This window comes from Culex quinquefasciatus, chromosome 2 (assembly GCF_015732765.1).
Source record: "Culex quinquefasciatus strain JHB chromosome 2, VPISU_Cqui_1.0_pri_paternal, whole genome shotgun sequence".
NCBI classification, from domain to species: domain Eukaryota; kingdom Metazoa; phylum Arthropoda; class Insecta; order Diptera; family Culicidae; genus Culex; species Culex quinquefasciatus.
Window position 1 is genome coordinate 69357314 of NC_051862.1, and position 26388 is coordinate 69383701.

At 35.0% G+C, this 26388-nt stretch overlaps 1 protein-coding gene and 1 non-coding gene across 2 annotated transcripts in view; both read left to right on the forward strand.

Annotated features, from left to right (window-relative positions):
* Positions 1-26388, forward strand: part of LOC6032364 (matrix metalloproteinase-2) — a 556187-nt gene that overhangs the window by 49255 nt on the left and 480544 nt on the right. The gene's annotated exons all lie outside the window — the stretch shown is intronic.
* Positions 319-400, forward strand: Trnas-cga. Its single transcript has one exon. It is a non-coding gene; the product is annotated as a tRNA-Ser (tRNA).

Sequence of the window (26388 nt, forward strand, 5' to 3'; positions counted from 1 at the left end):
GAATTATTCAAAGTAGCGAACGCAACTAAAAAAACTCACTCATGAGAAATTAAGTAGAACAACACGTCAATCACGTCACCAAGAAATTCCCACAGCATGACATCGTATCATATTTTGACAAAGCGACCAAATACGAGGGGATAGCAAACCAAAAATTTCACACACTCGTGTATATAAGACCATCCATATTCTTCCTAATTGAAGATTATGACCACGTTTACTGACAAGCTAGAGGCATGGAAAGGAAAACGAAGCAAAAAGTGGTTTTGAAAAATGGGTCACCGTTCGGTGCAAAAAATTAATCAAGTAAACACAGCAGCAGTCGTGGCCGAGTGGTTAAGGCGTCTGACTCGAAATCAGATTCCCTCTGGGAGCGTAGGTTCGAATCCTACCGGCTGCGAAGAAAATTTCGTTTTTGTTTATGGGTGATGAGTTGTAATATTCTATGTAACTTCGAAATATATTACAAAAGAAAATTAGAGAATTCGTGTCTCTTATCGAAAGGTTAGTATGATTATTTGAACATATAGGGGAAATTCTCGTATTTTTGGCAGGTTAAGCAGTTATTTTGCAAAACTTTTCATAAAAACTTGCTTGCTCACTTCTTATTGAGCTATTTATCACTCGCTTTCAGTTGAAAACGCTTTTAATTAGATTAAATTGAATGTCAAAGTTCTGACCTGCCAACATTAGAGGAACGCTGGAATTAGATGCTGTTCCCCTAATTATTTGATCAACATTACACAGTGGATCGCAAAATTAAGTGGAAATGGATTTTAGGAAAATTCCTGATATTTTGGAGCTCTGGTATATTCAGAAGGCTTGTTGCAAAAGGAAAGTGACAACGTATGGTTTAGTTGAAAATTAGGGAAGTCCACGATTAGGGTGATTTATAAAATCTAACTATTCAGGAATATTTTTTTGGTTTTCATGCCTTCTAAAAAAACTTAATAAACAATAAAATGAAATATTTTTCCAATTTTCCTAAACATAGACGCCAGTAAATTTTATCAATAACAATAATCTGTTTTTTTTTGTTGAAAACGTTTACAAAGAATACGTATTACAATATCTCATGATACAAAAATATTTTTTGCAATTTCGTCGTGACACCGTGACACTACTTACTTTTCCTGACATTCGGGACCACCAAACAGCCTACTTTTTTCTACCAAAAATACCAGATTCGAATAGAAACACTTTTCAAAACTAATCCTGAAGAAATCTACTTTTCAGCACAGAAAAGGATGCTAAAAAGTTGAACTGTTTAGAAAAGTGACCAAAGTATGGTCCGCGGGCCAAAAGTGGCTCGCGAGGTGATTTATTGTGGCCCGCGGACCCGTTTTGAATTATCATGTTAAATGGCCCGTGATTTTATACTTTTTTAAAAGAGTGTTTATTTAAACATTTTTATGCTAATCTTCCAGTAAATATAATCAAAACTTTCATCAAACATTTTTGAAAATTCTGGCTTTCAGGATTAAGCAGACAAAATGTTGAAATCGGAGGAATAATTCCAAGTATTTTACAAAGCTTTTTTTCAACATTCCTTCTCTCCCCCCATTATCAACAATGAGCTCGGAAAATCATGGGCAAAAATATTGTTTCAAAAAACTTCAATCATCTGAAATCAATTTAAAATGTATTTCTCTGCGTTTAGAATCATTTTGAGCATGTTCTAGTTTATTCCAAAATAATTTGATTTTTTTTGTGCATTGTGCATTTTTACATGTTTTTTGCAAAAATGTTTCTTGCCGAATCTTACATTTTTTGAAAATTTTGATTGCAATTCAACTTTACGGGTGCTTAAAATATTTTCTACATTTTCTCTGAAATGTTTGAATTCTGACTCTCAACGATTTTTTATTAGTCACACTTAAAATAACGCTGTTACATGAATTATGTAGATTATATTTGACCATTTTGGAATGATAAAATTATTTTTATTTTGGAATGATAAAATTATTTTTATTTTTTATTGAAAACAGAAGTATTTTCAGTGAAAAACATTTTTTAAATGCTTAAATCAATAAAATCAACGATACGTATAAAAACTGCTATTTTTTGTTTTCTTTAAATTATTAGTCATATTATTGTTTTATTTTATATTGTTTTTTTTATTAACGGAAATGTTGAAAAAAGTATTTTATAAATTTCAACTGAAATAGTAGTTTATGCAACAAGTTGCAAAAAGAGGATTTTTTCAGCACGAGTCGTACATTTATCCAACGAGGTTCACCGAGTTGGATAAATACGAAGAGTGCTGAAAAAATCAAGTTTTGCAACGAGTTCCATACAACATTTTTTGCAATTCCAAAAAACACACACAGAGTGAAATTTTATGTCAAATTTTCATGTATTTTGTCAATAAATCGTTTAAATCAAATAATGTTGAAAAGTGTTACTTTTCGAAACAAGTGCTGAAAAGTAGAACTTTTCAGCATTTATTTTGAAAAGTGTTGCTATTCGATTCTGTTATTTTTGGTACAGAAAAGTAGGCTATTTCGTCGTTCAAGAATGACAGGAAAAGTAAGTAGTTTCACGACGGAATTACAAAAAATGTATTTTCTACTCATTTAAATAAAAAAACGTTTTTTTTAAACATCTTATTCTGTAAATTTGGTCCGCAAGCTCATTTGAGCTTCAAATTTGGCCCATCCTCAAAAAACTTTAAGCACCCCTGATTTAAACGGTGTAATGACTAAATACATGTTCATTTGACTTAGAATTTCATTTTTTTTGGAATTGCGTAAAAAATTCTGTATGGAGCTCGTTGCAAAACTTGATTTTTTTTCAGTACTCGTCGTATTTATCCAACTCGGATTGTACGAGTCGTGCTGAAAAAAAACCTTCTTTTTGCAACTTGTTAAAACATTTCAAATGTTTGAAATAATGAACATGCCCGGGCAGACGGTAATAGAAAAATCCATAGTATTTCAATTACAAATACCAAGTGTAAAAATAACAGAAATCTTCTTGAAAAATTCATTTTTGCATAAGAGTTTGATAACAGGTTATGTTATCATAACAACATTTGTAATTGGTCTGATATTGGCTAAAAGCTAAAACAACTTGGGAATAACATTTCTTGTTATGGAAGAATAACTCCAACTGTTATTGGGATGATAGAATTAGTTATCAAAATAACCAAAAATACAGATTTTAGAATAAGATTTGTTCGAACAATAGTTAAAAGCGTTATATGTATGTTATTACAATAAAAATCCAATAACATAAAAATTACAACAACGAATAACAATTTGAAGTTTGAATTTTTAAAATAAGGAACAGTCAAATCATCATCATCATGCATTGCAATTAGTTTCGATAAATAGAGCAAGCAAACTCTCAAGTGCCAAACCATTGAATCTGTACCAATTTGCTCATAATTGAAATCTAAACATCGTTGATAGTTTTTCAAGTGTCTGTCTCTCAAGTGTTTGCCATCCATCCACTTGTTTTGTCTCTCTTATCTCGTTAGGCCTTGCTCATAAATCTTCATTTTTTTCTACTCGACTCAATATCAGCATCGTCAGCCCATGTTCTACAGACCTTGGTTGCGTTCTAGCAAGAAAATAAGAAAAAATGTGACTGCAACTAACTACTTCAAGCCCATTGATAACGCAGTTTCTGTCACAAATAAACTCCCGCATGGTCATCTCCGTCCCTGTCAATCATCATTCATATCAGAGTTTTCAAAAAGAGCTCGCACTTTTTCGCTGGAATCGTCAATTACCTCCGCAAATAGATCTATTCTTCGCGGTTCGATGCGGATGCTACTTTTAGATCCAGACTTGATTTTCACCTTATTTTTGTGGAAATCAATTATCAACCAACCGTGGTCAGTGCAGTGGATCAAACCACCCACTTTATCGGTAAAGGTTGAAACAAGTCTTCGGTTCGAGACCTGGAAGCCCGCAATTGAATCGTCACATCTGGAGCAAGTTGGCATAATTCACTGTCCGGATCCTCAAAAATTGTGTACATTGAAATTACACTGGGTGCTCTTGTACCGATGAGCTCAGGACTCCCTAGTGGGCTCTCTCATAAGTTCATCGGAATTATGCGAACCAGCACAAATTTTGATGTTTTGAGCACTTTTTTAGAGTGAGCGTTGAATTAAATCAAAACAAAGGGCAGTTGAGGCAGTGGTTCCCAATGAAAACTTAAAACCAAAAATGTTTAATGTTTAATGTTTAATGTTTAATGTTTAATGTTTAATGTTTAATGTTTAATGTTTAATGTTTAATGTTTAATGTTTAATGTTTAATGTTTAATGTTTAATGTTTAATGTTTAATGTTTAATGTTTAATGTTTAATGTTTAATGTTTAATGTTTAATGTTTAATGTTTAATGTTTAATGTTTAATGTTTGATGTTTAATGTTTAATGTTTAATGTTTAATGTTTAATGTTTAATGTTTAATGTTTAATGTTTAATGTTTAATGTTTAATGTTTAATGTTTAATGTTTAATGTTTAATGTTTAATGTTTAATGTTTAATGTTTAATGTTTAATGTTTAATGTTTAATGTTTAATGTTTAATGTTTAATGTTTAATGTTTAATGTTTAATGTTTAATGTTTAATGTTTAATGTTTAATGTTTAATGTTTAATGTTTAATGTTTAATGTTTAATGTTTAATGTTTAATGTTTAATGTTTAATGTTTAATGTTTAATGTTTAATGTTTAATGTTTAATGTTTAATGTTTAATGTTTAATGTTTAATGTTTAATGTTTAATGTTTAATGTTTAATGTTTAATGTTTAATGTTTAATGTTTAATGTTTAATGGTTAATGTTTAATGTTTAATGTTTAATGTTTAATGTTTAATGTTTTAAATTGGCTTCAGAACTTCTGTCCAAAATTCAATGCTAATGGAAGTGGCTGAAAGTATTTTACGTGACCCTTTACCATCACCAAATTGCATCCCATTTAAACACGAGCAGAGTGCAATTTTGCAATCGCAAACTGCAGCGGGCCGCCTCCCGCCTAATCCTGGTCCATTCTCATTAGTTTTATTAATTAGTTTATGTAACTGCATATTGGGAAAATGACTCGCAGCTGCTGCTTTTTAGCAGCTTGTTGTGCAAACTAATTGCTGATCGCAACGTTGAACGCAATTTGCAATTACACCGTACATTGTTGATGATGATTTTGGGGATGCAAAAATTTGTTCCCAACAGAGCTGGAAAGAACTAACCCCAATGCGGTTAGCCCTTCAAAACCCAAAGGACGGCGGGTGTCCCCGTTGGGAAGATCGTTTTCTCTTTGCAACTGCTTGAAACTGTGGCGCAACTAAAAACACTCCCCAGTAGATGTGATTGCAACTTAAACCCGAGATCTTCGAGCTTATCTTTCAAGATCTCTGACGAGATCTCTGTGACGGCGACGGCGTAACCTCGTGGCCACGGTGACTTGTGCGTTAATTGAGGATGATTTCTAGAGCATATGCTAAACGGGAGCAGTGGAGATCACTCTCGGCTATTCTTAGTAGCGGCTTAGCAGCTTCACTTAGCGTGCGGGAGATAATTTTCACACTTAAAAGTGGGGTATTTTTGGATTTTCCGGCATTTCTGCTTTACCGAAGTTCACGGTGAATTCGGTGACGGGTTTTGGACGCTTTCACTCGTAATTATTCACATCTGGCTGGTTAAGGCGAGTGACTTTGTCACATGTCAGTCACTTCCACCATGAGAAGAAGTTGGACCACATGTGGCAGTTGAAATATAAATTTGCTAATTTTCAATTTCAGTTCTACAGAACAACAAAATGTTGATTAGTCATCTATCGACTGATTTCCAGTTACCACAACTGATTAGCACTTGTCAGCCAAATCTTTATTCGCAAAACCGGTACGTCACCACCAACCCCCGTTCCCCATATCCCACCAAAAGCTATCAATTCAAATAATTAACAACGACACTTGTTCGTGATTCGCGGGAAACTTTCCGGAAAACAACACACATCCCCACACGTGTCTCCGTCACACACAAACTCCAATCCTAATTAATATCTCAAAATCTAATTAGCCATCGGCGGATCAAGCTGTGCGCACACCCTCGGAATTGAATTATCACCTGGGCCCAAATTACAAGCTTCACCATTCGCCGAATCAAACCGTTGGTGCTGTTTTGACGGCCGGTTTCAACCGCAAAACTCTCCGACAGTCATCGCCGAAAAAGTTTTTCGCCCCGGCAATTCAATAATGCCAATTGATCAATTTCCTGTTTTTGATTACCGCTATAACATATTAATATATTGATAATAATAATAAAGCTTGAAGCACGCCGGGCCGGGAAAGTGCGGTATTCTGTACAGTCAGTTGCATTAAAAACCATTAATTGTGTAAAACTTCTGTTGGATTTAATAACAGATTTGAGCAAATAGGAACAACTCATGTCGACGACATTTGAATTTGCTTGAGCTTAGTGAAAATCGATTGTATCGCAACCTAGCAGAGTAAGTAAATGTGAAATAATTTGAAAACTGATCTGTTTTAATTTTGGAACTATTTTTTAATGTTTTAATAAAATGTTCTGTAGAGGGATGTATGGTTTTTAATGAAACTTATCTTTTTAAGAAATGGAATAAATAGTTTCTAGTTTAGGCCGATGTAAATATTTTTCAAGGTAGTCAGATTTGAACTAATGACTAATGATTACAAGATAAAAAAAAAACGAAGATTTCAAGAAAATATTTTTCAAAGAAATTTACCTTTTCCGATACTGCACATTGAAAGTTTACTTAAACTCAAAAAATTTTAAACATGTCAAAAAATATTACAATGCAGGGGAATGCGTGTTAAGTATTTCAGCTGATTGCACTATTTTTTGTTTTGTTTTGCTCTTTTTTTTTCTTGTGTCTCTATTGTTTAATTTGTGGATCCATCTAAAGTATTAGTTTTACAATTATTTTTATTTTTTACAGCTTCCTGGAATTATTTCAAATTAAATGTCTACACGTAAACTTATCTACTGACTATATGATTTATTTAAATGTTCATATTATTCCTTTTCCTATTCCTTTCCTGTAACACATCATCTCCTCATACCATATATGATCAAAACGCTTAAATTAACGAATTTTACTTAAACAGCATGGGGACCATCTGGAGCATTTATATTTTAAATTACTGCTTTTTTTTTACAACTTCCTGGAATCATCTTGATAATTTACACATTTACACTTTCAAACATCCAAATCATGTAATACATTACGCATTCAACCATTTTCATCGGCCCGATGAAATTCCTCTAACCCCCATTCCAAATCTCCCAAAAATAATCCGTTCACTTTTAAAAGTCGCATGGGTTCCCTGCCCTTTTACCACTAGTGAACAACAAAAACATCCCCTCCCAAATCCCCACGGAACTGTATGGGCGTAGCCTTGGAGCACAGTGTGGAAATTTACATTCTTCTTTTTGACACAAAATCTGTCACCATTTCCTGATGAAAATTACCATCATTTTTTTCTTGTGTAGCAACATTTAAATGTAACTGTTTCCATATGATTTTTTTAGGCCTGCCTAAATTTCACGAAAATTTAAGTTTATAGTACGGTTTTTTTTACTTTATATAAAACTTATAAGACCGATGTAAATATTTTTAATTTTTCTTGTTACTCGACCCAAACATTAAAAAAACGGGTATTAAAAGCAGAGACATATTTTGTAATTGATTTTTGTTGCTTGCACTTCAATTTCCCCTTTTAAGGGGAAAATTTTTTTGAAAAAGTTGGTCGTCGTCGATCATGGCCGTTCATGGTCACCCGCGACAGACACGGACGACGAAACAAAGAGAAACGCAAAAAGTAACTTTTTCAAAACTTTTTTTCGTAAAATCGCAATAACTCGTGATGTTTATAAGCAAACCCCTTATGTCTACATATCAAATTTTTTGTAATTGTCTGCTCTACAATTTTGTAGAACATTGTTACACTCTAAAAAATAACATTGCAAAGATTCGAAAAGTATATTTAATTTTCCAATGACATGTTCCAAATTTTTTTACAGTCGAGTAACGGAAAATGGGAGAATTTTTAAAACTTTTTTAGTGTTTTTTTCGATGAAAAATACGTTTTTTTCGGAATTCTGAGTACGCCATAAAATCGGGAGTCTAATTTTACGTAAAAGTACCTTTGACAACAAATTTCTATCTCATCACCGTTTCAGGCTGCAAATTATTGAAAAACACTTCTTTTTTCGCATGTTCAAAAATGGAAGGGGTCGTACCGCCCCTCCGTCACGAGATATCAAAAAACGGACCTCGGATTCGTGATCAGGGACAAAAGTTAACCCTTAGGACAAAGTTTCACGCAAATCGAAGTGGGGTCGGGGCAACTGCTGTGTGAGTTGGCGGAGAAATTTGAAATTAAATATGTCTTTATTGAACATTCTTATATTAATTACATTTCTTTTACATTCTAAGTGGTATGGCTAAATGCTCTTCATCTTTGTTGTATTTTTCGTTTTTTTTTATTAACTGTTTACATTCATTTATTTACTTCAAATTGTTTTACATTTTTGCATTTAATCGAATACATTTTGGGTAGAAACGAAAAAAAAATCACTTTAACAACTAATCCTAACTTAAAACTAAAATAAAAATTCTTTGAAATATTCAAAATCATTAGAACAAGTAAACTACGAACTGTATTTTAAGATAAATCCTCCAAGCGTTCTTACTTGTTCCGCACGAGTTTTGCAACCACGCAGTGTTGTTGTCATCTCGATGAAAATGTTCAGAAGTTCTTGTGGTGAAAACAGGTCACTACTGCCTTCATCCGTTGATGCTGGTTGGTTTTCCCTCGGTTGCTGACTGAAGCCTGGAGGTGTTGTATTCTCTGCAACTTTTTGCCGCTGATTCAACGGCAAGGGCTGCAGGTTTGGAACCATTCGAACAGATTCCGCTCCAGGTGACGCCAAAGCAGGAAAATCCACGTCCGTGAAAGTTGGTGGTGTTTTGCGACGATTTGGTTGGTGCCTCGTCGTCGCTTGCTGCCGAATTTTTACAAACTCAGCTCGTTTTGGGCAGCTTCGATTCTTGGTAGAATGGTCGCCGCCGCAATTGAAACATTTCGCTTCGATGTTCTCGTTGATTGTGTTGCAAGCTTGAGTTTTGTGCTCACCTCCGCAGGTTGCACAACGACTCTTGATGAAACAGTTCCTTCCACCATGTCCAAACTGCAAACAGTTCGAACATTGTGTCACGTCACGGTGCACTGGACGATAACGTTCGCAAGTCACGATGATGTTGAAAATAGCCCGAACTGCTTTCAGCTCAGAAGGCGTTGTCGATCCTTTCTCGAGATGAACCAGGTACAGTTGATCACGATACTTGATGTCCTTGTTGTGTCTCTTCATCTTGAAGACTTCGATCACGTTCAACTTCAGAGATTTGAGCTCTTCTTTCAACACATTCACATCCATGTCGTACAGGCCTCGGAGGACCTGTTTCATGGGTCGTTTACCTGGATCGTCATGGCTGTAGTATTCAATCTTTGTGTTGTTCAGGAAATCCCGCACGTAGTTGTAATTTCTGGTAGGTAGCAGAATTTTGAGTCCATCGGCACACAAGCGAATGGAAGCTCGTGAAGCACCAGATTTGATAAACCCGGTCAGCCACTTTCGAACCGAGTCCGATGACGATGTTTTCACAAAAATGAGTGACAACTTTTCCCGTCGTTCAAATTCTTCCTTCTCGCTCACGTCCACAGGGAGGGTAGCGAACTGGTTTCCAGACGAATTTTGAGCGTCCTTGCTCAAACTGCCTGGCTTTGCAGGTAGCGCTTCGGCATTCTTTAACTTTTTCAAATCTGCTGATCCTGCTGGTGAGGACCGCCTCTTTTTCTTGCCGTGAGGCATTTTTTGCACTTTTTAGCACTTCTTTGGTGTGTGAGGGACGCACGTCTGACTCGCTGCTCTGTTAATCACAGACTGAGTTGGCGGAGAATTACCCAAATACATTGGAAAAGTCACATAAAACAAGTAAAACGTCCAACCCTAAAATTTTAAGAGTTCAAAGATCAAAAATTGGTTGAAAAAAATTAGAATTTTTAGATCGAAGCCCGTCTAAAGGCGGGGTTGGGTTGTAGAGGGTTAAAACATTTTGAATGTAAACAGGGTTTTTTATGGAAACATGGAAAATATTATTAAACTATATTTCAAAAATCATTTTTAAATGTAAAATCAAATTTGCATTCGTTAAAAATTTAACTCATTTTTATATAATATTTTAGGAACTTTGCAACTTTTATTATCAAAATTTTAGAATCAAAAGTAACATTTTGAAAGGGCTGGGTCTTTTCTAAGGTTGGTTACGATTTTTTAGTTGGCTTTAGACAGCGATCTTTTTTATGAACTTAAAAAAATGATAAAAATGTTTTAAAAAAAGTAGCTTTGGACATCTTGAAGAAATATTTCAATTCACTCTAGAACATGCCAGAAAACAGCTTTTTTTTCTCTTAGCCAAAAATCAGACCAGCCTTTTTTGTTTTAAGTTTCTTTTACAAAATATATTGTGTGCTAACAAAATGAGCATTTTGACATATTTTTTGCCTTTGACTCACTTACATAATCTGATTCAGTATAAATTTGCAATTTTATATGGGTATTTTTTGTAGTTTTATCTTATAAATATGAACTAAGGTAACATTAACTCCTCATAACTGAAAACTTTTTACTCCATATCTTAGTTAGTTTAAATGGACATAATTATCACAATCAAACATTCTCCAAAATTCCTTAATAATTGAAATTTTCTGAAATATTTGAAAATGTTGCTGGTTTTTGTCGTTAAGAATAATAAATACCTTTCAATTTAAATTAAGGATTACACAACTATTCAAAAATGAAACTGAGTGTCCGTATGCACCGTTCGATATGTGTGTGAGTTTCGAACTCACATGAAGTGCGTCAATTCTGATCGACTGCCGGGCCAGGGCTGTATCAACAGTCCTTATCACGTGGTGCAAGTGAGGGTGAAGGGTGCGGGGGGTAAACCTCACCCTCGACCAGGTCATGGCGGGTTTTGTTTGTGGGTGGTCCGATTATCACCCGGTACAAATTGTCAAGGGGAGGGAGGTTGTTAATCCATGACCTGTGGTGTGCGCTTTGTTTTGGTGGTGGGCTTGGTCGAATGGAAAATTTACTGCTTTTTTGGGGGGTGGAGGTCAGTGGGGTGGGGTCGGATAAAAATATTGCATTTTTAATAATCAATCAAATGTTTGTCGTTTCAATATCGGCTCATCATTCAATTATGGCACGTGGAATGGGGGAGGGGAGTTTTATTGAGGATAGGTGAGGTGTGTTAAGGGGAACCAATCAGTTTTTGTTCACGTGAGCTGCGTTTGTGATTTATTGAGCTGATGGTAATTTTCGAGGAAGCATACGTTTGAAAAATTGTTTCCATTATTTCACAGTTGAAGATTACTATTTTGATTTCTAACACCTTAAACATCCATTTTTTTCTATTTTACAAATCATTTGAAATGAGGTTTTTCAGGAAACATTTAAATATGACTAATTCCTCACCTAACAAAGGCCCATCAAGTCAAAATCAATCATAAACTTTGTCACAAAAACCTCTCAAAAGTGTTTAATCGAGTTCATATCCGCTTCCTGCACCACCATTATTCTTCCACAAACTTTGCTTTAAATTCTTGTTCCCCCGAAAGCAATACCGGACGAAGGCCGCTCCCAGTTCCCGGGGGTCTTTCGTTATCGATACAATGGATGACACGCATCGATTGATTCAAAAACTTTACCTCCCTCCTCCGCTTCCTAACTAACGCTGTCCTTCCAGGCCCCTTGGTCTGGGTGACGTTCCATTAATCATTTATTCAAAACTCGTAGCGCCGCGTGAACCATCATCATTCGTTGGGCAGAAAACAAAAATCATACAAAAAAAAATGGCCTCCGGTGTTGTTCTACCGTTTGAATCTTTGGGGGAGGAGTGTTAAAAACAATTATTTTTTTTACTGTGAAAATCATGTAACACATTGTCTTCAAATGTAAAAATTAAAAAAATAACATTGATTTATAAATTATTTCATTTGAGTTCTTTAAATAGACCACCCTAGCGTCAATATCAGATGATGACTTATTGACGACCAGGCGGTAGCCCAACGGTCCAAGAGTGCGGTTGGTGGTCATCGATCCTCTCCCTAGGGGAATCTGCTGACCATCCGGGGACAGTTCACGCCCAAACGGGTCAGAAACTATTGGGGGCAAATAAATTGTAAAAAAATGTTGAACATGGTTTGAAAAAGGAGTAATTTGGAAAAATGAAAATTAAAGTAGAAAATAAACAGTGAAACATTTCCAAAAAAAACTTTAAAAAAATCATCAAAACATTTCAGAAAACTTCTCACTAACAAAAAATCAAATGTAAGCGGATAAAGTTGTCCTCTAGTTCATGTTTGGCCAATTCTACCCAGCAACACAAACACATATGCCCAGAATCAACACAAAGTTTTATGACACAAGCAAATATACTAGCTACTAGCTCTGAAAAATGATATCGAATCGTAAATTATTCACGCAACGCTTCCAATTTCAATCATTTATCAACTTTGGTAGGCACGTACAACATGAAAAAATTAAGGAAAAAAAACGCGTAAATCGGCTGGAAGCATTCCGCAGATTGACCCGATACCAGATTGGCCCACTTTTGAGGGAATTGGCACACTATTGGTTTAACAGAGAGAAAATAAACTCAAGTTAACCTCAATATTGGCTAGTTGAGTTTTTCAAACTTAAAACAGAACGTGCTGCATTTGTTTTGTTCAAAAATAATTGAAAAAAGCAAGAGATTTTGCGAGCATTTGTGTTGGTTTTGATTAGTTACGGTAATTTGGAAATCAAAAAATGAAATGTAAAATCAACACTTTTGAAAAGTCGATCTTGTTTCAGTAAAGATTGGTGTTTGGTGAATGTTAAAGTGAGAGCAATTCCAGCTCAAGTCAGGAATTTTTCTGGTACTTTTGTACCCGACTCTATCCGATTTCAATGAAACTTTGTAGACATGTTATCCTGGTCCTATATGAGCCATTTTTGTGTATATGGAGCCAATAGTACTCGAAAATAACATTTGAGGAGGGCGTAAGGTATTTAAATATGTTTGTACTTTGCAATATAAAAATTACTGTATCTCGAAGCCGTTGCGTCGTATCAAAAAGTGGTCAAAGACAAACTTGTAGGAAATTCGACGGGCTTTTTGAAAAAAATACACTGAAACAAAAATACACTCCACATCTATGAGATTTTTTGATTTTTAAGTCTAAAACTTAAATTTAAAGGTGATGTCACGATTTTTTTCGTTCAAAATTTTTGAGGAAATTGCCTAAAATGTTACCAAAAGACTGACGAAAAATACAGGATGAGCAACTCTCTACGAAATCGGCCGATTTCGACCATTTTTATTTTTTGTATTTTTTGATTTGACTCAAACTTTGTGGGGGCCTTCCCTATGACCAAATATGCTATTTTGTGTCATTGGTTCACCCATACAAGTCTCCATACAATTTTGGCAGCTGTCCATACAAAAATGGTATGTGAATATTCAAACAGCTGCAACTTTTGAGTGAATTTTCTGATCAATTTGGTGTCTTCGGCAAAGTTGTAGGTATTGTTGAGGACTATTGAGAAAAAAATAGGTACACGGAAAAAAAATTTGAGGATTTTATTATCAACATTTTTTTTATTAAAACTCAATTTCCCAAAATACGTATTTTTTGATTTTCGAGATTTTTTGATATGTTTTAGGGGACAAAAATCCGCAACTTTTGAGCCATAGAGAAACATGGTCAAAAAATCTGCCGCCGAGTTATGAATTTTTGAAAAAATAGTGATTTTTGGAAAAAAACGAAGTTCCATGCAAAAACAAGTTTGACATTATTTTTAAATGCAAAATTGAATTTACAATCGAAAAGTACTTTACATAATATTTGCAGTTTTTCAATTTTTAAAAATAGTGACCATGAGTGACCATCTCTAAAAATATTTTTTTTGAAAAGTTCAGAAAATTTGCTATAAAATTGTCTAAGAGACATTGAAGATTGGACCTTTGGTTGCTGAGATACAGCGGCTTAAAGAAAAAGAAACACGAAAATTGAAGTTTTCTAAGTCTCACCCAAACAGCCCACCATTTTCTAATGACGATATCTCAACAACTAATGGTCCGATTTTCAATGTTAATATATGAAACATTCGTGAAATTTTCCGATCTTTTCGAAAAAAATATTATGAAAATTTTTAAATCAAGACTAGCATTTTAAATGGGCGTAATATTCAATATTTGGCCCATTTAAAATGTTAGTCTTGATTTTAAAATTTTCAAAATATTTTTTTCGAAGAGATCGAAAAATTTCACGATTGTTTCATGTATAAACATTGAAAATCGGACCATTAATTGCTGAGATGTCGTCATTAGAAAATGGTAAGCTGTTTGGGTGAGACTTAGAAAACTTCAATTTTCGTGTTTCTTTTTCTTTAAGCCGCTGTATCTCAGCAACCAGAGGTCCAATCTTCAATGTCTCTTAGACAATTTTATAGCAAATTTTCTGAACTTTTCAAAAAATATATTTTTAGAAATGGTCACTCATGGTCACTATTTTTAAAAATTGAAAAACTGCAAATATTTCGCAAAATCAAACTTTCGGTGGCTATATCTAGAAAACGGAGCCCTTTATCAAAAAATATGTAAAGTACTTTTCGATTGCAAATTCAATTTTGCATTAAAAAATAATGTCAAACTTGTTTTTGCATGAAATTTCTATTTTTTTCCAAAAATCACTATTTTTTCAAAAATTCATAACTCAGCGGCAGATTTTTTGACCATGTTTCTCTATGGCTCAAAAGTTGCGGATTTTTGTCCCCTAAAACATATTAAAAAATCTCGAAAATCAAAAAATACGTATTTTGGGAAATTGAGTTTTAGTAAAAAAAAAGTTGATAAAAAAATCCTCAATTTTTTTCCGTATACCTATTTTTTCTCAATAGTCCTCAACAATACCTACAACTTTGCCGAAGACACCAAATTGATCAAAAATTCACTCAAAAGTTACAGCTGTTTGAATATTTACATATTTTGTATGGACAGCTGCCAAAATTGTATGGAGACTTGTATGGGTGAACCAATGACACAAAATAGCATATTTGGGTATAGGGAAGGCCCCCACAAAGTTTGAGCCAAATCAAAAAATACAAATAAAATCCATTTCCGGTTTTGGTAGAGAATTGCTCAGGATGGTATGTCTCTTCTTAAAAAATACAAAATTCATTTACTAAAACTATTTTTTTGAAAAGTGGTCTAAACGTCAATTTTTTTTAAAACCGGTAGTGGGGATCGATCCTCTAGAGTCTAGACAATTTTACATAAAAGTCTCAATATTGACCATTGTCCTATGTCCAATTCTTGGGAAGATACAGCGGTTTTAAAAATAAAAATGTTGAAAGAAAACTTTTTTTTGTGGTTTTTGGCAATTTCTATATGACAGACTTGGTTTTTCAGTCTCGTAAATATTTTTACCGGAAAGCTCGTCCAATTTCCCATAAGTTTGTGAGGGGGGGAGGGGTTAACAGATACCCAAAAACCAACAAAATTGATTCCTAAACTGAAACCTTTCTAAATTTTAAGAATGACAAAAAACTTTATTGCACCAAAAACCTATTTAAAAAAATATTATATGTTCCTTCAAGACATGGGCACCACAAACATATAACATCATCTTTAGGAGATTCAATCTTGAAGGAAGATGTTATCGATACCAATTGCAATCGGTTTCGGCTAGTTATTTTTGGAAAGTTCCGAACTGATAATGAGATAACAATAAAGGTGTGATTTAAATATTGAACGCGTACCGTCAGGGTACAGACTTTGGTCCATTTTAAAGTAGTTCAACAGGAACTGATTGTAATTTGTCAACATTTGGATAACTGACTGTTAAGTGTGAAATAAAGTATTTTTAACAAGATGATAGAGTAGAATGTTTTATTTTGAGATCTCACCTCACAAAAAATCATATTATGATTTTTTAATTGGGTTTAGTTATTTGTAAAGCTTGAACATTTTAAACTAAACGAATAAAAAAAATGTCCCTTTTCAGACATAGTCACCCCTTACAACACTGTCAGAACTCAGCTGTAAGTGGCCAGTAAATGTCAGGAATTTCTGTTTGCATCCATTGTCACCAAAATACCATCAAATTTTGGGTAAATTAGTACAGGCAGATGCGATAGGAATTGATCTCCGATATTCTGGTTTGGATCGGATCCACCTAGGATGGTGTACCGTTGAATCGTCTTATCGGAAATCGAGAACTTGGAGTGTACCAGTTTTGGCGTGGATGCTGAAAATGGTGATAATTTGAGCGATAAAGACTATTTTTGAGATTTAACAGACTGATAACAAGATCACAATGAAGATGTAATTGAAAGAGCAACAAACGAGTTGGAAAATCAAGTAATATGGGCTTATAACATAAACTCAAATAAACGCTTTTTAGCTAGAAAAAAAATGAAGTTTAAGTTCTGAATGATATTTGTTTTTTTTTTCATTTCCACCAACTTCAATTAAAATTCATTAATTCCGTTTTTTAAAAAATCGTTCCTGACATAATCTTCATACACAACACTGTAGAAATTGTGCACGGATGGTAGGATGTCAGGATTTTTACTGTTAGCACCCATAATAACTGAAGTACCATACTGAGCTGGCGAATCAGGGCTTGAAGATGCGGTTGTATCTGGTTTTGATCCCAGGTGTCGAACGTTCAATTGATATCACTTTGTCCAGGAGACCAACTGGACCTCTTATCTGAAATCTGAACTTTTATCAATATCGATCGAACGGATGCTGTAGATTGCCAAGATAACTATATTTGGGAGATTCCATTTTTATGAGTGAGGTAACGATGATCATTTTGTTACAAACTTCCCCTGAGTTTACGTGACATCAATGCAACTACATAACGATCAGAAATAATTTCTTCAAATTGACGTCGTCGTGCTATCTTGTCGCACTCGCCATTTCGACGTTCCGAGAAAAACGCGTTTCATTGTTTGACCTTGAATAAACAAAAACGTAAACACGCAATGTAAACAATAACAAACACGTTTTGTTTGACTGACCATTGTCCCGAAGTTTGGTTGCAGTTGGTTGCTGGAGTCCCAAGTTATAATTACAAATGTTTACGGTAGTCTAACTTGTACGTGCGTCAAACGCGTTCTGACCTGAAATCCCTTTGGCCAGTTGTCGCACTTACATCAATTTTCAGGGAGTGGCAAGATTGAAACTTCTTTCATAAGTGACAAAAATGCACGGAGTTTTTTTTCGGATTTCGTTGAATATCTCAGGATTGAAATCGAATTTTGGGGATCTGTGAAGGTGAAGCATTGTGAGCTGCACAAAATGGCGTTCTTTACTCAATTTTGCCCAAAATGCACGTACGACAAGTTAGCACGACGGTGAGGAAATTTGTAAGTTTTAGTAATGAAATTTTTATTTCTTTTCTTATGTAATTTTAGTATGCTCATACTATGATTTACCTAAACCAATCTTTAATTTTTATTTGAATTTGATTCGATTGAAAACTAACAGAATCACCTATTAATATACTTCTTTTTTCTCTATCTTTTCCAGGTGTGTTTTCAACTCAACTTCGTCTCATATTACCATGGCTAAGTATCCGATCCGGTCCCACTTCAAAACCTGCCGTCATCTAACAAATCCGATTAGACCGGGCCCAAAATAAAATCTCAACCATTTTCATCATCTTCCAATCGACGTTCTCGTTCTCTCAAACGCGACAAAGTCCATTAATGGGTCACGCCGCCGTTCGCCCGTCCGTCACTATCGCTAACGATCGGCTTAATGTTAAATTTATTTTTATTTATCGCTCCATTATCACCCAAACGGCCGAATGCCCCCGGAAGAAATGTTCAGAGTATGCGACATTTTCGAGTTGAAACGAGAGTAAAATGCTTTCTTTTCATTCTCAAGTTGATCATCGTAGGGGAAATATGCCCATTTTAAGCCTAATAAGAGGTCGTGTTTGAATGATGCTGGATAATCTGGATTGTTCCTTGAAATTCACTAATACCAAGTACACCAACGAGTAGAGCAACTTTCTGTGAACATTTCTGTTTATTTTCATTTTTATTAAAGGTTATGCTATTCCTTTTACAAGCATTTAAAAAAAATATTTCAAAAATGCATTCTAATCAGTCGAGTGCATTGTGCCACGCCCATTTTTCTATTTTCAGCTTAGTTCTTTTTTTTCTTCCAGCGCTCTTTTGGGCCTACTTAGTGCTGCCAAAATTGATGAAATTTTAAGCGAACACTCACGAAAAGTAGCAATTATAGCGAAAGTTTCCTGGCAGCACTCGCTCACTTCAAAAAGCGCTGCACCAGCATGTTGGTGTTCTTTATTTGCCTTTGCTCTTCGCTCGGTTTTCTTCAGCCTTCGATTGGAATGGGTAGTCAAAATTGAAATGTCAAAAGACTTTGCACGTTTGTTTTTTTGATGGTGCTTGCTAATTATTTACATTTTTCGGGATTATTTTTTATGTGAGTGACTTAAGAATGTGCAAAGAAACATGTTGCCAGTAGTTGGAAGCAATTTTATATCTTAAGCGCTTTGAAATTGTTAGCGCAAGTGAAAAGATATTGTGGCGACTTTCGTTAAGCAGTTAACCTCTGATCTTGCGTGTGGATGTGTGTGCCACCAAAATGATGTGAAATGGTCTCGCAAAATAGAAATTATGATCAAAGATGCATAAAATTTGATCTTTTTTGCCAGTAAGTGGCATAAATTTGCGGGCTTACTCGAGGCGGTGCTGTTGCTGGTAAGTTTATAGCCTAAATAGTATTTTTGGAGTTTTAATCGAGCATCAAACTCTCCATATGACGAAGATAGGTGTTTGATTAGAAAGGGTATATTTCCCCTAAATGTGATCCAAAACCGCTGGAGACCCTCAGATTAAATCTTTTGGAAGGGATTTCCTTCTCACTTGTTCAATTAGTCGTTCGGCGAGAGGTTTGAGTCGAGCTCGAGGGCGTCTTTAAAAACATTACTCTTTCATGAATGAAAACGAGATGGAAATCGTCGAAAAGGGATGAAACGAAGAAGCGCGATGAGCGGTGCCAGCAGTACAAAAAGGTCATTATTTGGTGCAGTCGCGTCGACTTCACGATGACAAATGTATGGTGCACTACCCTAAGGGAGATTATGAGGTTTCATTAGACTTGAACCACAGAGAAAATATTCTTGAAAAGTTACTATGTACAACTTTGAGTGTGTGATTTTAAGTCCAAACGAATTTCTCTCCGTGTAACAAAACTAGAGGTTCCAGCGGGGAAAATAGACTTCATTGAACTTCTGTTTCTTCGCTGACTTCAAAGACTTAGAGAGTAAAAAACTCATTAAAAAGATTATGCAATTGCTACGTTTAATGCCTAATAGCTTGTCGACTTCAGATGGGAGGGAAAATCTCAAGAAAACATATCTAAATTCGTAATAAATAGCTAGACACAGATTTAAACAAGCAAACCTGAATGCATTCAATTATGTACCATGTTACAGACCATACAGCAACCTAGCAGTAGAATACTAAATGAAGCAATCGATGGCGTTGTTTGGCACTCGACTTGGCTGCTGTAACATGTAAATTATGGCAGCTGATTAACATCAGACGGTGACTGGGCGACCGACAAAAGCAAAACTTGTAAAGCACGCTAATGACCGGACATATGTTTTCAAATATGAGCGACATTGTGACATGGAAGATGAGTTGAACTGGATGGTGGTCAGTAGGGAAGTAGGTCATAGTGAGTTCATTTTCAAAATGAAATTTAAAATCATCACTTCAAATGCATTTCACATTCCACTTTTTATCTACTTTGTCAAAACCCATAAATCGCTAAAAACATCCCCGCATCTGTACGTCAGCTGATAACCACACTTCAGTGAATGAACCTCGCCCAAAAATATCTCTTTTCGTCGAGCTAATCTTAGCCGAGTCCAATTCCCCGTAAACCCCCCGAAAAACCATCCATTCATCCATCAACTGACTCAAGATCATCGCCGCGCTCAACTCGAAGCGTTATCTAGCGTTGAAAAATTTTCCAATCTAAAAATACTAACCGCCTCTAGCCCATCCTGTTGGGAGTGATCTCCACATGATCTACCAACTCTCACGACCGTGCATTTCTTCGTCGTTCGTGGAAAACGGGTGCGTGTTCGAATCTGGCCCGAAATAACCTCCAAATTAGTCAGAACCAAGAAAAACTGTAAAATCGGTTCAGTTCTTGCAAACAGCACTCTGACCCACCCCAACCCAAATGGTGGTGTCAAAGTTAGATTTGCATACAGTGCGCGATACCGTCAGCTTACTGGACTTTGGACGCATCTGCTCGCTCTCGGGCAGGGATTGGTACAAAGTATTTCAATCGACGGTACATCTTTTGCCACACGTCAATACTATTGCTAAAGTTGAAAGCTTGAGCATGGTACAAATAATTTTTAGTATATTATTTATGAGTTATTGTACCAATACAGAAATAAAACTCAAGAAAACAAATAATCATACAAAATGGATTGGCTATTTTTCTAATATTTATTTCTCTCTATTTATCCCCATTTTATGAAAAAAAAAAATCATCAAAAAACTTTCTAATTGGAACAATTGTAAATATCGTCAAAATTTTCATCAAACATTTTTGGAAATTTTTATGAAACGGTCAAATTTGTCTTAGGTAGAAAACTGTAATAATAGCAAACATTAAGTACATAAAAATAATAACTTTAAAGTCATAATGACCCTTTTAATGGACTGAGCCTCAAACTCACTTTGCAATAAGAAAACTTCCACCTCGGGATTCGAATTCCTGACAGTTGGATAACGAATCTGATTGACTACCATCTGATTCATTCAAGCAGACAAAATGTTGAAATTGGAGGAATAAGGCTGTTGCAAATTTTTACAAAGCTTTTGTCACTCCAACCCTCCCCCCATCCTTCAAAATCGGTTCGAAAAATAAGGGCAAACAATATTTCAAAAGAAAACTTCAAAAAAAATTTCATTGCAATCAGCTTAAATCAATTTAAAAACTAACTTAATCCACCTATGTGGTTGATGCCTTCCTCACTTTTTACCAACAATGGGTAACTTTTTACCAACAATGGGTAATATGCGTGGTTTGGACAAATATTTCAGCTATTTTTTTAGATCTAGAAAAATATTGGACTCGTTGGAAAGGTCTTGCAATTACCTAACCAACGATGGGTCGGATGTTGGATCCAGACATCGTTTACATACATTTAAGTGAGATCCGGCTTCAAAAAAGTACATAAATATCACATAAGTGGTCTTAAGAGGCAGTATTTGTAAATATTGCTCGGTTTGTTCTAGAGGTTGTATCGAGGTGCTCCGATTTGGATGAAACTTTCAGCGTTTGTTTATCTATACATGAGATGAACTCATGCCAAATATGAGCCCTCTACGACAAAGGGAAGTGGGGTAAAACGGGCTTTGAAGTTTGAGGTACAAAAACCATAAAAAAATCTTAAAATTGCTCGCATTTCCGTAAAACTTCATCAATTCCAACTCTCGTAGATGCATTTGAAAGGTCTTTTGAAGCACTTCAAAATGGGCCATAGACATCCAGGATCGGTTTGACTTTTTCCCATAGCTTTTGCAAATTACTGTTAAAAATTGATTTTTTTAAAACCTTAATATCTTTTTGCAACAGCCTCCAACACCCATACTCCCATAGGTCAAAAGATAGGTAATTATTTGGACTATAAGCCTACGATATTAACTTTTTGGCCAATCGCAGTTTTTCTCATAGTTTTTCGATTTTTCTACAACAAATATTTTACAACGTTAGTTTTTGCCCTGTAGGCCTACATAGCGGTACTTTTTGGTCTCAATTTTGTCATATTCGGAATCCTCGGACAATTTCACGTAAGTTAGAAGTATTGGAATTGTAATTTTAATTTAAAAAACGATACTTAATCCACCCTTAGGTGGTTGGTGCCTTCCTCACATTTAAAGGGTGCTATCCAAATTCCAAAAGTGCGTAAATAACACTTAAGTGCTTATAACTTTTGATAGGGTTGTCAGATCTTCAATGTTTTGGACGCGTTAGAAAGGTCTTTTGAATACCTATCCAACGATGGGTCGCATGAGAGATCCGAACAACGTTTCCATCGAAATAACTGAGATCCGGCCTCGAAAAAGTGCGCAAATAACACTTAAGTGCTTATAACTTTTGATAGGGTTGTCAGATCTTCAATGTTTTAGACGCATTGGAAAGCTCTTTTAAATACCTATCCAACGATATGTCGCATGAGAGATCCGGACAACGTTTTTATCAACATATCTGAGATCCGGCCTCCAAAGAGCGTATAAATAACACTTAAGTGCTTATAACTTTTGATAGATTTGTCAGATCTTCAATGTCTTGGACGCGTTTGAAAGGTCTATAAAATACCTTTCTAAAAATGTATAGCAAGACGGGTTTTCTTACAAAAACCACCCTTTTTACAATCTTCCGGACTTTTGTTAAAATCGTTTTTTAGCATAACTTTTGAAGTACTTAATTAAACTGCATAATTTTTAATAGCGACTTATGGGACCCCAAGACGGATCGAATGACGCCAAAACGGACAAAATCGGTTCAGCCAATGTCGAGATAATCGAGTGACAATTTTTTGATCAACATCCCACCACACACACAGACATTTGCTCAGAATTTGATTCTGAGTCGATAGGTATACATGAAGGTGGGTCTAGGAGGTCTAATTGAGAAGTTCATTTTTCGAGTGATTTTATAGCCTTTCCTCAGTAACGTGAGGAAGGCAAAAACATTTTTGAAAAAAGAAATAGATTTTGTTTACCCTATGATCAATACGTCAAATGCTGTATCAAGTAGGCGAAAACCTGTTTTACCCCTAATCCAACAAATTGTTAAAAAATATTTTAATTCATTCTTAATGGCAATTTTTCCAATCAAATTTACAACTCCAATACTTCTAATTTACGGGAAATTGTCCGAGGATTCCGGATATGACAAAATTGAGACCAAAAAGTGCCGCTATGGAGGCCTACAGGGCAAAAACTAGCGTTGTAAAATGTTTGTTGTAGAAAAATCGAAAAACTATGAGAAAAACTGCGATTGGCCAAAAAGTTAATACCGTTGGCTTATAGCCCAAATAATTACCTATCTTTTGACCTATGGGAGTATGGGTGTTGGTGGCTGTTGCAAAAAGATATTAAGGTTTTAAAAAAAACAATTTTGAACAGTAATTTGCAAAAGCTATGAGAAAAAGTCAAACCGATCCTGGATGTCTATGACCCATTTTGAAGTGCTTCAAAAGACCTTTCAAATGCATCTACGAGAGTTGGAATTGATGAAGTTTTACGGAAATGCGAGCAATTTTAAGATTTTTTAGGTTTTTTGGACCTCAAACTTCGAAGCCCGTTTTACCCCACTTCCCTTTGTCGTAGAGGGATCATATTTGGCATGAGTTCATCTCATGTATAGACAAACAAACGGTGAAAGTTTCATCCAAATCGGAGCACTTCGATACGACCTCTAGAACAAACCGAGCAGAATTTACAAATACTGCCTCTTAAGTGGTTTACTTATTCATTCGAAAGCGTTTGGAATTGTAGTTTGACTTGCATTTTGTAATTTTGTTTAAAAAAAGTTGTTGGTGAACTTTGGTTGTTTTTCTGTAAGCAAACCATTTTTTAATAAAAAAAGAGAAGTCTACAGAGTTTGTTGTATTCTGAAACACGATATGAAAAATAAAAATGAATTCATTTCAATAAAATAAGCAAAGCACCCAAAACAGCTATAGCAATGTGTCAATTTAATCTTCATTTATTTAGTTATGTTAGATTATGAACCAGTTATCTTGATATTTTTGTTATGTTTTGTGTCTTACAACAGATTTAAAAAAAAATGTTGGTTGAATATTACCTCTTTTTTGAGTAATTCTACCTAAAATAATTATTATTATAATAGGTAAATAAATGAAATTCGACAGAAACAGATGAAAACTTCACCCTTCACCAGTTCTTCATGTAAAATTACCCTTTTTTGACACAAAATCTGTTACAATTCCCATGCGTTACTTTTTTTGTTTCTCTTTGTTTCGTCGTTCGTGTCAGTCGCAGATGACCTTGAACGGCCATGATCGACGACGACCAACTTCTTTTAATCTTTGGATTTATAAATCAAAATTTTTGCAGTTGTCTGCTCTACATTCTTGTAGAACATTGTTACACTCTAAATCCTCTAACCCAACAATGTTACAAAAAAAAACGAAATCTTTAAATGAAAAATTTTGATCTAAATGAAAAAAATGATTATACCATTAAATCAGGGGTTTTTTTACATAAAAGTCCCTTTGGCACCAAATTATTGAAAAAAAAACATGCCTTTTTTCGAATGCTCAAAAATGGAAGGGGCCGTACTGCCCTTCCGTCACTAGGTACCGAAAAATGAAGCTCGAATTCACGATCAGGGACAAAAATATCCCGTAGGACAAAGTTTCTCGCAAATCTAAGAGAGGTCGGGTCAACATTTTCCGATTTTGTTTGAGTTGGTGGTGAATTGCCCATTAAAAATGAATTTAACACTTTTTTTTTAATAAACCGTTTTTATACATTGGCCCACAAGCTTATATAAGCTTCAAATTTAAACCTTTGAGCATCCCTGCATTAAAACATTTTTTTTATGAAACGTTTTGAAAGTTTTAAACATAAATTTAGATTTAATTCGTCAACGGTAACGATGGAATAATCCCAAAATAGCGTTCAATGATTTACGCCCAAAAATTGTAAAAATCTTGACTAAAGCTAAATTAAGAAAAAAAAAATCTATTTATTGAAGAAACATTTCAAAACCTTCTGGTCTTAAACGATTGCCCGCAACGACTGACTGACAGTTTCCACTCTGATAAGGGTCAATCGTCATAACTCAAAAGCTGTTCAATTTGCGGAATTGACGCTCGAAACCAACTCCGAAGCCAGACACGCTCCCGCTTTGAACGGTTGTTACGGTTTGCGCGAGATAAAACTGTCGGATTAAGGACCTGTCCGTCTGTGTGGTCTGTCAGAGTGGCCAGCTGGCCCCCGATCTGATCGACATTTGCTGCTGAGTTGAGCTTGATGGAAGCGTGAAGGACGATTCAACCCAATTCAACGGTGGCGGTGCTGTTGCTGTAGAGAAGGGATTCTTATCGCGAAGTGGCCATTTGCACTACTCTCCGGAGTTGGCGCCAAGAAAGCTCTAGCTCATAGGGGGTGAGGTTGCACAAAAAAAAAACAGCGAGATTGAACTATACTGGTAAGTGGCGCACTTTCCACTTTGCAAATAGCATTTCAATGGAATTGTTGCAAGAAAAGAGTGGTAAGAAGGACGGGGGGTGAGGGGAGAGGTAAAACCAATTCGCTAATCGGAAATTTATTGAGCAGCTTAAATTATATATTAGATCGCGATTAGGACATGCACTTTGTCACCCATTTACATTAATGGTGAAAACGTTTTCGAGGAGAAAAATGGCACCGGAGCTTTTATCGAGATAGAGGCACACGACAATGTTTTATAAGAAGCTTTGGTAAACCATTTTAGAGATGTGGATGATTTCTAAATTGTGTTAAGTTGCATTCCCATTACGAAAAATATGATGGTACAATTTTGATTACTGAGCATAAGTTTAAGTTATTTCAAGATTAAATTCTAGCTTTTTGCATTGAAAAATTGGTCAGAACTTTGAACAGAAACATTGTTATTTTCTTTAAAAAAATATTTTTGTTAGAGTTAGAGATTTCATTTTGCTGAAACCGACAACTGAAATTAATTTAGAGTTATCATAAACGCTTAAATTATTTTAGTTTTGTGTTGCTTTCTTCGTGATGTAGAAATTTGTAACATTAAAATTATCAATAAAGCTGTTGCAAATAGCCCATCAAAATGGGCCAAAAAATCAATGGTAAAAAAAAGTTTTTTTTAACTTAAAATTTTTAATGATATTTCTAATTCAGCTAGAAACAATTTAGGAATATTTTCCTACATTAATAATCATGTTCAGCATGTTATGATTTGTTTAAAAATAAATTGAATTTGAGTAAACTTTCAACATACACACTTACATTTTTTACCGAATTCGGTAGTTAAAAATCGGTTAAATTTAGATCGGTAAACCATCTGTCAAAATAAACAAAATTTTATCGAATTTCGCTTGTACGATGAACAATAATGAACTACATCAACGAATTTCGGTAAGTTTTTACCGAATTCGGTAATTTTTAGTCCACTGAGCTGTTCAGCAGTTCAAATGCGGTAACTTTATCGAATTCGGTAAACAAATCTAAG